This window comes from Mauremys reevesii, linkage group 1, assembly GCF_016161935.1.
Source record: "Mauremys reevesii isolate NIE-2019 linkage group 1, ASM1616193v1, whole genome shotgun sequence".
NCBI classification, from domain to species: Eukaryota; Metazoa; Chordata; order Testudines; family Geoemydidae; genus Mauremys; species Mauremys reevesii.
The window spans coordinates 210,741,042-210,756,267 of NC_052623.1; the positions used below are offsets into that span (position 1 = coordinate 210,741,042).

General features: G+C 44.5%; 1 protein-coding gene and 1 long non-coding RNA gene across 15 annotated transcripts in view; one reads left to right on the forward strand and one right to left on the reverse strand.

Moving 5' to 3' along the window:
* STXBP5L (syntaxin binding protein 5 like) overlaps nucleotides 1-15,226 on the forward strand; it is a 412,558-nt gene that overhangs the window by 150,617 nt on the left and 246,715 nt on the right. The window lies entirely within an intron of this gene.
* LOC120403505 overlaps nucleotides 1-15,226 on the reverse strand; it is a 42,740-nt gene that overhangs the window by 11,663 nt on the left and 15,851 nt on the right. Inside the window, exons 3-4 of one of the 5 annotated variants that reach the window (XR_005597556.1) lie at nucleotides 7,227-7,313; nucleotides 6,456-6,676 (exon numbers count right to left, since the gene is read on the reverse strand). The exons of 2 other annotated variants lie outside the window; for them this stretch is intronic. This is a non-coding gene — a long non-coding RNA (uncharacterized LOC120403505). Of the gene's footprint in view, nucleotides 1-6,455; nucleotides 6,693-7,226; nucleotides 7,314-15,226 lie in introns of those variants that run through there. 2 more of the 5 variants (XR_005597549.1, XR_005597555.1) reach the window with 2 other exon arrangements.

Below are 15,226 nucleotides of genomic sequence, written 5' to 3' on the forward strand. Positions count from 1 at the left end.
AAGTGGTTGTTAAATTTCACAAGTGTGGTATTCTGTCAGGAGAGTACCCTAAGTGTTTGAGGGTAGAGCAGATGCAGGCAGCTCCTTTCCTGTACAGTGAAAAAGCAGAGTGCAAGTATGTGTGATAGGGGTGTTTTGGGTTGTCTCTCAGAGAGCAGAGTTAAGGTTACATGGGCATGTAACTTAACTCTGTATTCCTGGTTTTCTGAAGTTTGGGTTTTTTCAAACAGTGTTCTAGAAGGGTTTGAACAGTGTTCAAACAGTGTTCTAGATGAGCTCTCACTGGGCATCCTTAATTGTGTGAACAAAGTTTATTGCCATTTAGGAGTGTGAAGGTTGTGGACCTCTGGAGACATCCAGATACTTATGTGCAGTGCTTGGCAGAAGCCAGTGGTCGTAGTACCTTTCCCTATAACCAGTGATATAGGGAAAGGTAAGAGAGGCCCTGTAGGCCAAGTTTAGGCTGCTAGGTAAGAAAATAAAATCTAGGACTTCCATGGCAGCTTTCTCTGAACTGTTTCCAGTTCATGCATATGGCCAGTTAGACAGGCAGAACTGCAGCGTCTTAATGAGTGTATGAGATGATGGTGTTGGGAGGAGGGATTTCAGTTTATGAGAAACCGAGGAACCTTTTTGGAAAGAAGGAGCCTATACAGGAAGGAGGAGCTCTACCTAAACCAAAACAGAAGCAGATTAGTGGCATGTAAAATTAAAAAGGTCATAAAGGAGGTTTTAAACTAAGGATTGGGGAAAAGCCAACAGGTGCAGAGGAGCATACAGTTCAGACAGACATCTCTTAGGGAAGGATTTATTAAAGAGGATATTAGGATAGCCTAGTAAAGAGGAGAGGATAGACGTTGGTAAAGTACAGGAGAAACTGTCAAACAAGGAAGACTGAAGGTAGTCAATGAAATATTGACAAATTTTATGTGTTTGTGTGCAAATACTAGAAATCTAAATACTAAGATCTGTGAACTTGATTGCCTGGCATTCAGTGAGGATATTGATATAATAGGCATCACAGATACTTGGTAGAATAATAGTAATCAATGGGACATGGTGAGACCTGGATACAAAATATAGAGGAATGTCAGAATAGGTTGTGCTTACAGGGGAGTGGCACTATATGTGAAAGAAAGCATAGAGTTAAATATACTAAAAATCTTAAATGAAACAAACTGTACTATAGAATCTCTATGGATAGAAGTTCCATGCTTAAATAAGAGTATAGCAGTAGGAACACACTAACAACCACCTGAGCAGGATGGCGATTGTGATTGTGAAATGCTAAAAGAGATTAGAAAGGCTACAAAAAATGTCTCCCCAAAGCCCCCATCAATAATAGGGGATTTCAACTATCCCCATATTGACTGAGTACGTGTCACCTCAGGACTGGATGCAGAGAAAAAATTTCTAGACACATTAAATGACTGCTTCTTGGAGCAACTGGTCCTGGAACCCACAAGGGAAGAAGCAATTCTTGATTTAGTCCTAAGTGGAGTGCAGGATCTGGGCCAAGAGGTGAATATAGCTGAACCGCTCCATAATAGCAACCATAATGTAATTAAATTTAATGTCCTTGTGGGGGAGGAGGGAAACAAAAGCCCACCACACTTAATGTCAAAAAGGGGAACGACACAAAAATGACCAAGCTAGTTAAACAGAAACGACAAGGAACAGGCATGAATAAAATGCCTGCAAGCTGCTTGGAAACTATTAAAAAACACCATGTTAGAGGCTTAATTTAAATGTATACCCCAAATTAAAAAAAGACCAAAAATGCCATCATGGCTAAACAGAAGAGGAAATGAAATGGTTAGAGAAAAAAAGGCTTCTTTTAAAAATTGGAAGTCAATGATATTGAGGAAAATAGCAAGTCAAGTATAAAAGTATAATTAGGCAGGCCAAAAAGGAATTTGAAGGGTAACTAACAAAAGACTCCAACTAACAGTCAAAAAACTGCAAGTACATCAGAAGCAGGAAACCTGCCAATACAGTAAGTGGGGCCACTGCATGATTTAGTGTTAAAGTAGAGCCCAAGGAAGACAAGGCCATTGCAGAGAAGCAAAATGAGTTCTTTGCATTGGTCTATACTGCAGATGATGTGAAGGCGATTCCCACACCTGAACCATTCTTTTTAGGTGACACATCTGAGGAACTGTCCCAGATTGAGGTGTCAGTAGAGGAGAATTTGGAGCAAATTGATAAATTTAAACAGTAATAAGTCACCAGGACCAGATGATATTCAACCAAGAGTTCTGAAGGAACTCAGATATGAAATTGCAGAACTACAAATTTTGGTATGTGCCCTATTGCTTACATTAGCTATCCACCAGTCATCTAGTACAGAAGCTGATTTAACACCAATTTTTTTTTTAAAAAGGCTCCAGAGGCAATCTGGGCAAATCCAGGTTTGTTAAACCTAACTTCAGTATGAGGCAAATTGAAACTATACGAAAGCAGAGAATTATCATACACATAGATTAACACAATTTGTTGTGGAAGAATCAACACCGCTTTTATAAGGAGAAATCATGCCTCACCAATCTATTGGAATTCTTTGACGGGGTCAACAAACACGTGGACAAGGGTGATCCAGGGGATAGAGTGCACTTGGACTTTCAGAAAGCCTTCAAGAAGATCCCTTACCAAAGGATCTTAACCAACGTAAGGAGTCATGGGAAAAGAAGGAAGGTCCTCCCATGGATCAGTAACTTGTTAAGACAGGAACCAAAGGGTAGTAATAAATGGCCAGTTTTCACTGTGGAGAGAAGTTAATAGCAGGGTCCCATCCAAAGATCTGTAGTGGGACCAGTGCTGTTCAACATATTCATAAAGGATCTGGAAAAGGGTGAACAGTGAGGTGGCAACATTTGCAGATGATACGAAAGATAGTTAAGTCCAAAGCAGATTGTGAAGAATTACAAAGGGAACTCAAAAAACTGGGTGATTGGGCAACAAAATGGCAGATATAATTCAATGTTAAATGTGAAGTAAGGCACATTGTTAAAAAAAAAATAACCCCAACGTATAAAATGATGGGATTTAAATTAGCTGTTACCACTTAAGAAAGAGATCTTGGAGTCATTATGAATAGTTCTCTGAAAACATCTGCTCAATCTGCAGTGGCAGTCAAATAAGCTAACATGTTGGGAACTATTAGGAAAAGGATAGCTAAAAAGACAGAAAATATTATAATGTCACTATTTAAATCCATGGTATGTCCATACCCCGAATACTGCAGTTCTTGTTGCCCATATCAAAAAAGATATATTGGAATCGGAAAAGTGTAGAGAAAGGTAATAAATTATTAGGGATATGGAAAAACTCCCATATGAGGAGAGATTAAAAAGTCTGACTCTTCAGCTTGGAAAAGAGATGACTGAGGGGAATTATGATAGAGGTCTATAAAATTATGACTGGTCTGGAGAAAGTGAATAAGGAAATGTAATTTACCCCTCCGCATAACAGAAGACCCACGGATCACTCAATGAAATTAATAGGCAGATTTGAAATAAACTTAAGGAAGGTCGTCTTCACACAACGTACAGTCAACCTGTAGAACTCATTGTTGGGGATGTTGCAAAGGTCAAAAGTATAGCTGGGCTTAAAATAGAATTAGATAAATTCATGGAGGATAGGTCCATCAATGGCCATTAGCCAAAATGGTCAGGGATGCAGTCCCATGTTCAGGGTCTCTTTAGACCTCTGACAGCCAGAAGCTGGGACTGGATGACGGAGTGGATCACTTGATAAATTGTCCTGTTCTGTTCTTTCCCTCTGAAGCATCTGGCACCAGCCACTGTCAGAAGAGAGGGTGTGGATTAGAGGGACCAATGGTCCAACCTAATATGGCCATTTTTATGAACTGGACTGGGACCCAGCAGGGGTGTAGTGAAACAGCTTTCTGGCACTTTTGCTGCATGGGGGACAACATTAAATGGCATTCTCCACACAGCATGTGCGGGTGTAAGGTCACACAGCATGGAGGATTCCAATTTGTAGCATTTTGTGACCTTGCACATGCCTGAGAGGTCATGCTGCCAGGTGCATTCCACTAGTGTACAGCCCATTTAGGACTGAAGAACTGGGTTTAAATCCCAACTCTACTACATACTTCACATGTCCTCTTCAGTAAGTCAATTAATCTTTCTGTGCTTTAGTTCCCCAAAATAGAGATAAAGGTGCTTCTGTTCACTGTGAGCTCTTTGGAGCAGGGACTATCTTGCAACATGTTTGTATAGTGCCTAATACAACCTTGGTTGGGGACTTTGGGTGCTACTGTAACAAATTATAATAGTACATATAGTCAGTACTTCTGAAGATCAGACAACTTCTTCAAGTGATTGCTCAGGTGTATTCCACAGTAGGTGTGTGTGCTTGCCATGTGCACCGGTGCTGGAAGTTTTTCCCTTAGCAGTACCCATAGGGGGAGCACCGCTGCGACCCCTGGAGTGGCACCTCTATATTGCACTATAAGGGGAGCTGCGCACTCCTGCCACCCTCAGTTCCTTCTTGCTGCCAGTGAAAGAAGTCGGAACTTTGCGCTCCAGCTTTGCTGTAGCTCTCCTATTAGCCTTAGTAGTACTCGTCTTCTCCAGTAGTTGGATAACTTCTTTAGTTAGTTGCCTGGTGCGGGGCATACCCCGTGCCCCAGGCTTCAAGTCATGCGACCCCTGTTGCAGTTCTATGCCAAGAAGCGACCTGCACACTCAGTGTCTCCACTGCTTGAGCGAGACTCATGTTACAGACCACTGTAAAATCTGTAGATCATTCAAGCCTCGAATTAAACGAGAGAGGGATATCTGGCACCGGGCCTTGCTAATGGAATCTGCATTGGCCCTGGCACCAGTGCACCATCCGGACACGGCACCGGGCACCGCATCCTCGGTGTGGAGTGAGGCTCCCTCCAGCCAGCCAGCACCGCTCACCTGCTAAGAAGCAGGGAAAGACTCAGCGGCGCCAACAAAAAGACAGGGGTGAGCCGGACCCGAGTTTGGCAGCCCACGATCCCCCTCGGGACCCAGACCTCCGACTCACGCTGAGCGGAGTAGCCCAGTCCTGTCCACACGTGCCTCTCCTGTGGTGAGAATGCCATCAATGCCGGAGGCTGCACAGGCCGCGCGTGACATCCTCTCCCTTCCAGTACTGGGAGCGCCGCTTGAGACGGGCACCCAGTCCCAAGCAAAGCAACCATTGGGAGCATACCAGCCCTCCTCGGCAAGACACAGTCCCTGCTCTGAGGACCATTCACCACCTCGTTCGTCGAGGTCTTCACTTAGCTCACGTCAGCCCTCCACTCCACTCAGATTGTCTGACTCGCCTGCGCGGGAGTCTTGAGGGTCCTCTACACCCTACTGGGGGGACAGACACCGAGACAAGCAGCGTTGATACTCCTCAAATCATGGCGACAGGAGCAGATCCCGACGCTGTCGTTACAGGCGCTCAGGTTCAAGTGCCCGCTCCACCAGACACCACACCCGGAGCTCCCCTTGACAGGCACATCGGCATTATAGCTACGACCGCCGGGATGACTACGAGAGCAGCACCTCCAATGAGTACTGCTCCTCGTCGTTGAGGTCCAGATCTCGAGGTCAGCACCGACACAACCATAGACGCTCCCACCGCTCTTACGACACCATGTGGTCAGTAGTGACCTTGGCATCGGCATCCAGCCACCCATCCCTGAGCTGCACCGCCCCTCAAGAGCAATTTGCACCGTTGGGTACCCAAGCCGGCCAGTGTCGATGGACACCGTGGCCACAATTGCCCACTCAGGCAAGACCCCGCTCGGTGGCCAGAGCGTCCCACGCCCATTTGGTGTCCCCCCTGCGACAGAGTAAAAAGTCAACGGGTACCAAGCAGGAGGTACCAGGCCCAGATTCTGTCTTGGGGATCGAACCACTGGCACCTCCCAACGCCCTGGGAGCCAGACTGGCCCCCTTGCTGGTGCTGGAGGAGACCATAGCGGCCCCTCCGCCCATTCTACAGGAGGACTTTAAGGCCTATCAAGAGGTCCTCAAGCGGGTGGCCTCAAATCTCCAACTCCAGGCTGAGGAGATGGAGGAGCCATCGGACATCCTTTTCAATGTGCTTTCCTCCTCAGCACCAGGCCGTGTGGCCCTACCTCTCCACCAAGGGGTAGCCAACATATCGACTGCTCTATGGCAAACCCTAGCTTCCCTGGCACCTATCTCCAAAAAAGTGGAGAGGAAGTACTTTGTCCCAGCTAAGGGACACGAGTACCTGTACTCCCATCCAGCACCTAACTCCTTGGTGGTAGAGTCAGTCAACCACCTGGAATGACATGGTCAGTCCGCACCCACCCCCAAGGACAAAGACGCCAGGAGACTGGATTTTTTTGGCAGGAAGGTTTATTCTTCTGCGAGCTTCCAGCTCAGGGTGGCCAACTACTAAACCCTGTTGAGCCACTATGATTTTAACTTATGGGGGTCTCTACCGAAGTTCGAGCCTCTTCTCCTGGAGTGGGACAGAAAGGTGTTCAAGCTCTGGTTGAGGAAGGGGCAGCAGCAGCGAAAGCAGCCCTCCAGGCCTCCTCAGACGCGGCCAACACAGCAGCCCATTCGATGGACTCGGCCATATCTATGCGTAGGGCATCCTGGCTTTTCCTATCCGGTCTGTCTGCAGAGTCCCAGTCCTTGATGCAGGACCTTTCCTTCGACGGGAAAGCGCTGTTTAAGGACCAAAGTGATGTCCGCTTGCATGGGATGAAAGACTCTTGCACCACCCTGCAAACTCTGGGCCTATATGTCCCACCAGCAAAGGACAAACCTAGGCTGCAGCACCTCCTGCTAGAGGCAGATATGAGCCCCCGGCTAAGAGACTGAGGGAGCAGAGACGCAGGTCCCAGTGTCAGTCCCGCTCGGCCCCATGACCAGGCCCCTTGAAGGGCAAGAAGCAGGGGAAAAGGTGGTTTTGACTCTTTGCAGTGGGGGGCACCAGGCCTGTTGCCGAGGAAGCCCTCCAGTTAATAAAGTTTGTGTTCTGCAACCGTTTATCTGCATTCCAAATGGAGTGGTCCCATATAACGTCGGACCAGTGGGTCCTCAGCACTATTTCCAGGGGCTACATGTTGCAGTTCGCCTCCATGTTACCAGTTTGCGGTTCTCCCTTTTGGCCTTTCCATGGCCCCCAGGGCTTTTACCAAATGCGTGGCAGTGGTGGCAGCTCACCTCCGGAGGAACAGGCTGCAAATTTTCCCTTACCTGGATGATTGGCTCCTCAAGGGCAACTCATGGTCCCAGGTACAGGCCCAGATACAATTCCTGCTGTCCACATGTGCAGGTCTGGGCCTAGTGGTGAACAAGGCAAAGTCCACGTTAGTACCAGTCCAGCACATACACATGCTAGACGTATGTAGAGCACTGGCCTTTTACCTGGACTGAACCAGGCCGTTCAGGAAATCGCATGAGGGGGCAATCAGTTTCCACCCAGTGCCTTTCCCGCTGGATCACTTCATGCATACGCATGTCTTACGACTTGGCAGGGGTTCCCCCGCTGCCTATTGTAAAGGCGCATTCTACGAGAGCGCAGGACATATGTAGGGATGCCACGTGGTCCTCTGTCCACACCTTTTCCTCGCACTATGCAATCGTCTCCCGAGCAAGGGATGACACTGGGTTTGGTAGGGCAGTACTCCGTCCCGGAAACCCTTAAACTCCTACCTACCTCCATCAGATGTAGCTTGGAGTCACCTACTGTGGAATACACATAAGCAATCACTCAAAGAAGAAAGGACAGTTACCTGTTCCACAACTGGCGTTCTTCGAGATGTGTTGCACAGGTGTATTCCACATCCTGCCCTCCTTCCCCTCTGTTGGAGTTGTCTGGCAAAAAGGAACTGAGGGTGGGGGGAGTGCGCAGCTCCCCTTATAGCACGATATAGAGGTGCCACTCCAGGTATCACAGTGGTGCTCCCCCGCTATGGGTACTGCTAAGGGAAAAACTTCCAGCACCAGTGCACATGGTGAGCACGCACACCTACTGTGGAATACACCTGAGCAACACATCTCGAAGACTACTAGTTACAGAGCAGGTAACTGTCCTTTTTTTTTTTTTTTTAAGTGTCTAGATGGATTTAGGTGCATAACTTCAGACATGCAAACTTGAAATTTTTGGGCAGCATTTCTTGATATAAGAAACATGTCCCAAATAAACCATATAATCTAGAGGGAAACAAAGAGGATTACCTTAACCCTACTCTAGGAGTAGAATTGAAAATCTCATGGAAATAGTCTTGTCTGTGAGCCTTATTATTATTTGACATTTATATTGCAGACGTTCCTAGAGGCTATCTAGTTTTGGAGCTCTGTTGTACTAGGTGCTGTACGAACATACAGAAAATGCCAGCCGCTGCCCCAAAGAGCCTGCAATCTAAAAAATAAGTCTGACACCTATGTCAAGTGGGTTGGGGTGGGAGGGTGGAAAACAGCGTAACAAAAATAATAGGATGCTCAAATTTCTTAGTAAACCACAGGCAGTACTTCTCATCTTTCAAATGTTTTGCAAACACTATCAGATACCATCACGAGATAGGTATAATTAACTATATTTTATAGATGGAGAATCTAAGGAACTGAAGTAACAAGAGTTATTTTAGTATTTCCTTTTCTGGCTTTTTACAGTGCTATGAGGACAGTCTTCTCTGTAGCATTCTAATACTTCTGGTTTAGGTTTTAACTGAAGTCAGGAGCATCTTCAACAGCAGCTCTCTGAGGTGATTCCAGCTCATATATCCCAACTGCCACATGAAGCTGTTGTGCCATCTTCCTCCTTTCTACCATATGACTATATGGATAGGGCATTTCAAGACTATTTTGCAGGATGGCAGGAGCACTGGAGATTCCCATAGCAACAAACAGGCCCATAAATTATTGGACATTTTACATTCCCTTTTGAAGGAAATTAATTCTTTGGTGCCAAAACCGATAATGCACTACATACTTTAAAAGTTTCTTGAACTATGATGAGATCATTGGGCATTCACATGACTCAGCCAAGAAGAAAATAAGCTAGATATCAAATGCATTCTAGACTACCTTCTACATGCCTTATCAAAGATCACCTGAAACTCCCAGAAAATGACAGAAATTCCATAGGAGACATTTCCCTCCCACTTCCCCCACTGTGACTTTAACTACATCACCATTGCCATCTTCCAAGAAGTCAGTTTGACGGTTACTTTGAGAGCTATTGGGAAGTACTCAGTCAGGATCTGTATCCCTTCCCTATCATGTTTGGGATCACTGGGTTTATTTTCAGGAAACCTGGAAGAAGATTACATGGACCAGTATGTTTTAAAAATTATACCAAAAAGTCATTCCATCCAGTGCCAGGAACTTCCTAGCCCCTTTCACCTTCCCTGTCCCTCTCTTCAGGGACCCCTCTGACAAGAGACTATTCCATCAAGAGAATAGATCAGGAGACGTTCACAGGGAGGAGTTTTTATTTCTATTACTATCTAGTGCCCAGGAAGACAGGAGGCCGGTTCCCATTCTGGATTTGAGATCTGAACACCTTTGTCCACCACTTGAAGTTCAGAACTGTGACTCTGGCTACAATCATTCCAACCATCTATACTAGTTTCCAGGTCACGATTTCCAAGATGCCTCTTTTCATATTTCCATCCACCCACATACAGGAGATACCAACAGTTGGTAGCTGGGAAGACACATTTCCAGTACAGAGTGCTACCTTTTGGTTTGTCAGCTGCCCCTGAGTATTACAAAACGTTTGGGCATTCTAGCAGCACGTCTAAGGGGATGTCTACACTTCAAGCTGGGGGGTGTAATTCCCAGTTTAAGAAGACATACCCTGTAATCGCTCTGACTGAACTAATGCACTAAAAATAGAGCGTAGCTGTGGCTGCATGAGCAGGGGAGTGGCTGACCATGCCAGCTGTGTATCCATCTGAGATGCTAGGAACATACACAGGTGGCCAGCTCCTCCCACTGCTCACATTGCCACAGCTACACTCTATTTATAGTGTGCTAGCATGATCATAGCTAGTGCAGGTCTGTCTCTTCGAGCTGGAAATTGCAGCCCCAGCTCCAAGTGTAGATGTAGCCTAAAAATTCAGAGCATTTTAGTCTACCCATACCTAGATGACTGGCTGTTTTGGGGAAGCTCTGCTCATATTCTACAGTTGTTAGCTATTTCAGGGCTGAAAATCAAGAAATAAATCTTCTATTCTTACTTCCACTCATAAAATAGAATTTATAGGAATGCTGATAGACTCCACCCCATCAAGAGGTGGGAGGGATAGCTCAGTGGTTTGAGTATTGGCCTGCTAAACCCAGGGTTGTGAGTTCAATCTTTGAGGGGGCTGGTTAGGGAACTGGGGTAAAAATCTGTCTGGAGATTAGTCCTGCTTTGAGCAGGGGGTTGGATTAGATGACCTTCTGAGGTCCCTTCCAACCCTGGTATTCTATGATCTAAGAGCCTGTCATAAACTAAGGGTTAAGGTCTCTTTTACCTGTAAAGGGTTAACATGCAACACCTAATGACCACCTGACCAGAGGACCAATCAGGGACAAGATAATTTCAAATCTCTGTGGAGGGAAGCCTTTGTCTGTGTTCTTTGTTAGAGTCTCTCTTGGGAGTTAAGAGAGGCCAGTCATGTCTCCAAGTTCTCCTGGAGTAGTTCCTACTATCCAATAGTGAGTATTAATTAGAAAGGCGGATTAGTCTTATAATTTGATTTCTACATTTGCATTTGGTGTTATGCTGATGTAGCTGGTTCACAGCTACCAACTGTGCTTTAGACTGAGAAAGAGAAAAAAAAATGTCCCCCTCCTCCTCACAGCACTAAACAAACCGGTCTTGCAACTGTTTTTTGCAAATTGCTAAGTACCCTCTCAGTAGGTGTCCCTTCTAACAAAACCATGTTAGAACTGAATACTTCTAACCCCCCCCCCTCTTCTCTCAGGTTGCCTCCCTGCTCTAGAGGGAAAGAATAGCTCTCAATGGCTTCTCTGGTTCTTAATTTATCCCAGCCGCTGCCTACCATGTCATAGGTCTCACCCCCACTTGGAGCTGTTTGGTTCACAAGATGGGGACCTGCATGGATCCTTCTAAACTTAAATCCTAGTTTAGATCTGGTAAAAACTGCCACCACCTCTTAACTATCTGTTTATGACAGAGCCTATCTTCCATGAAGCAGATTTGATAATGTTACATGTCATAAATCAACTATAGACAAACCCCTGGACAATGGTAAGGACATGCCTATAGCTGCTAGGCCACATGGCTTTGTATGCATTTGTGAATCAGTTTGTCAGGCTTTCATTGTTTTCAGTGGTGTTTGAATTCCACTTACCAACCGAACATTAAATAGATATGGTGTTCGTATTGTTCTTAAATTGGTCAGAGAACCCAGATCAAGCCTGCAAGGGCATTCCTCTTTCTCCGCCACTTCTATTGAAGACCCTAATGATCCACTTTGGGATGTGGGACTCATCTGGACACATTCTCAAGTGTGTCATCAAGTGTCAGTTTCAGCCCTTCATCTACCAAGGCTACAAAATGTTAACAGATCATATCATTAGACTTTTGCAGTAAAGGCCAGTGTTCAACCAATTGAGTTTTCCAGACACAGACTTTTTATTTATTTTTTTGCAACCCAAATGCAAATTATATGCAAAATATTCTATTCCACAGAGGGTCATAATCCAGGATCTCAAATGGACACATTCCTCTTACAGTGGTCTCAGAGGCTGATGTATGCATGACTGATTCTGTTCATACCAAGAATGTTGAAGAAAATCAAGCAGGAATCAACGCTGATAATTCTCTTAGCTCCAGTTTGGCCTAGGTACTACTGGTACTCAGAGCTAATGAAGCTGTTTGCATATTCCCAAATAATACTACCACTCTCTTAGGACATAATCTCACAGGACAAGAGGAAAGACTGCATCTATACTCTGCATCTCACTGCTTGGATGTTCTCTGGTTGGCTGACTTAGAAAAGACTTGTTTCAGAGATGTGCAGAATATTTTAATACAAAGTAGATCTTGTTGAATCCTTTCTACTTACATGATAAGTTGAAATAGTTCTCAGTTTGTCTCAGTACTAGGGCTGGTCTATATTACCGTTTAAGTCAATGTAACTTATATCGCTCAGGGATGTGAAAAGACACATCCTGAGTAACGCAAGTTACATCGATCTAAGCACTGTCCACACTGATGCTATGTCGGCGGGAGATGCTTTCCCACAGATATAGCTTCTGCTTCTTGCAGCGGTGGAATAATTATGCCAACGGGAGCATGCTCTCCCATCGGCATAGTGCGTCTTCACCGGACATGCTACAACAGCGTAGCTACATCAGTGCAGCTGTGCTGATGTAGCACTTGAGTGTAGACTTGCCCTAAGTATCTCCAGCTCATGCTGATATTCCTCCTATCCTTGACTATTATTACTTAAGAAGTTGGGCCTTTCTATTAGCACACTACAGGGTCACCTAGTCTATTGATATACGATCATTTCAAGTAGCTAAATCCAGTTCTGAACAAAGAATGCTTCTGTAAATGTAAATGTTCACTAATTTCAAATAATCTAATTTTGGTTACTAATTTTTTTAAGATTTGTTTCACATGTGATATCAACAAATTCAACATTTTCATCATGGCAAGCAATAAAAAATGAGAATAATATTCTAATCTCCTCTAATCCACAAGCCTCCTTGATGTCTATGCCTAAAGATACTGTTGCAGGGTAAAAGATGTATTGTTTCCAGTCATTGTTTCCAGTTATGTCTGAATATTTTTTTTTGAATTTGAGCCCAGAAGTTATGAATAATGTGATGCTCCTCTACATAGTGATTACACTTACAATTTTGAGCAGCCTCAGAGTAAAGGGTGATTTTCAGTGGCTGACAAAACAGACAAATCAAAATGGATTTTTCACAAGGACACTGAAAGGCACCTCTGCCAAATGTTTATGTCCTATCTCCATCTGCTTCACTGACAGAGCTGTTTATAAAAAGTTTTGGAATTTTTTTTTAGTGAGGAAGGTGAGGGGTGGGAGGGGGAGGGCTTCAGTTTTTCAGCCTCAAATATATATGAGCAACTTTTGCTGTAACTTTTTACGTTGGGGTGTGTGCGCACGAAGAATGATTATTCGGGCAGAGACCAGACCTAGAAAAAGATTGGGGTTCCTGTGCACTACTGCAATACAAATAATTAATATGTATTTTGGTCTTTGGGCATTAATGAGGCTCCTACGGCTTGTGCGAGCAGGAGAAGAAGCTGGTTGGCCCCTGAAGAACATCTTAAAACTCACAGGGGAAGTTTGGGTTGGGTTTATCCCATGAACCTCCTAATGCCTTCTGGGGGTGGGGAGGACTTTGTTGGGCCTCCAACAAGCTTAGGCAGAAGCTTATGGTGGGGATGTGAACCTTCTGGTTCCTGGGGGTGGATTTTGTGTGGCCCTGACAAACCTTCTAAAGTTTTATTGACTAGAAGTATAGAATTGACTATACTTGCAGTTCAATATTAAGAATGTTCAAATAACCAAGGTCAGCCAAATGTATTGTCTAAAGACAAAGCAATAATGTACAGGAAAGAAAGACTTTGGTCCCTCCCTGTACTTTCAAATCTTCCATTTTGAATATTACATTCCAAATGTTAAGGGTCATGAAAATACTGCCTAATCACAAAGCATTCATATATATTGCATTATTTCCTTGTATCACATTGCACCTTTGTTTCGTAATGCTCGTCTATCTAGTTTTTGAGAGTTTCTCTATTTGCCTAGGCATTGCACAATTCAGCGTGATCACCCAGTATATATATTTTATATTAATACCAGGCACATAATACTTATTAATGTGTGCTGGGCAGGGATGTATAATCTATATGCACCGGTTAACAGTTCACAAGACCTGGGGGTTGGAGAACATGTTAATGAGCCTTCTAAAATCTGTGGAAGGGACAGGGTGGAGTTTGAGGATCCTTGCACCCAGCAATCTAATGCTCACAAGGATGAAGGGCATAAGCCTTCTAAGGCTCAAAAGAACAAGTAGACACTTAAATGTTTTGAGGTAGGGAGAACATTTTAGGTTGAGAGTTATTGAGGCTTATAAATCTCATCATGGAGTTCATTATTAATCATGTTTATTATGCTAGTGCCTAAAAAACAATCAAGCATGGGGCCCATTGTGCTAGGCACTGTAGAAACACATTGAAGCAGACAGTCTCTGACCTGAATAATTTACAATTTAAATAGACAAGACAGTCACAGGGCAGGCAAAGGGTGTGATGCAGAAGCAGAGTGAACAGTGTGGTGGCAGCAAAAGACATGTTAGTTTCATTATAATTTTTTTTAGGTGGGTTCAATTTAGGACAGGCTCGCCTAAATGGAAAGAAAAGTGAAGGGAGAGAGGATATTGAATGGAAGGAGGGTCAGGAGGGCAGGGCAGGGGAGAAGAGTTAGGAGGATTAGGTGCAAAGTGAAGCTGGGGTGAAGAGACTGAGGGAATGGGAGAGAGAGAGAAGGTCAGAGTTGGAGCAAACAGCCAATCAGTGCAGGGGAGAGGAAGTCCAGTCAGCTGTAGATAGTTCTCTGAATGTCCAGGGCAGGGGTTCTCAAACTGGGGGTTGTGACCCCTCAGGGAGTCGCAAGGTTATTACATGGGGGGGTCATGAACCATCAGCCTGCACCCTCAAAACCCCAGTTCTCCTCCAGCATTTATAGTAGAGTTAAATATAAAAAATGTGTTTTTAATTTAAGGGTGGGGGTGGTTGCACTCAGAGGCTGGCTGTGTGAAAGGGGTCAGTAATGCAAAAGTTTGAGAAGCACTGTTATAGAGGATAACAGTATTGCAGGGGGATATATTAGAAGACCTAACAGAACTTTTAAAATTGCATTGTCTATGGCTGATATAGGATGGCAATGCACAAACTTATGCAACATTATCTGCTTAACTAGAAAATGCTTAAGAATATCATCCAAAATAAGAGACGGTGGAAGGCTGTTCCTCATCTAGGTTAGATCTGAATTGTGTCTACTGACTGAGCTTCAGAGTGACATGCAATAAGTCTAAATTAATATCTTTTGATAGGTTTATGAGGCTAGTGGACCCAAAGCTAATGCTATATTTTTTGCTGGCTTTACATGATCTTTCTTGCTTTGGCCATTGGTACATTAGTTAAAGTAACACCTTGGCCTGTAGAGGAAAACTGGGGAGTGGGGCGGGGGGGACCATGT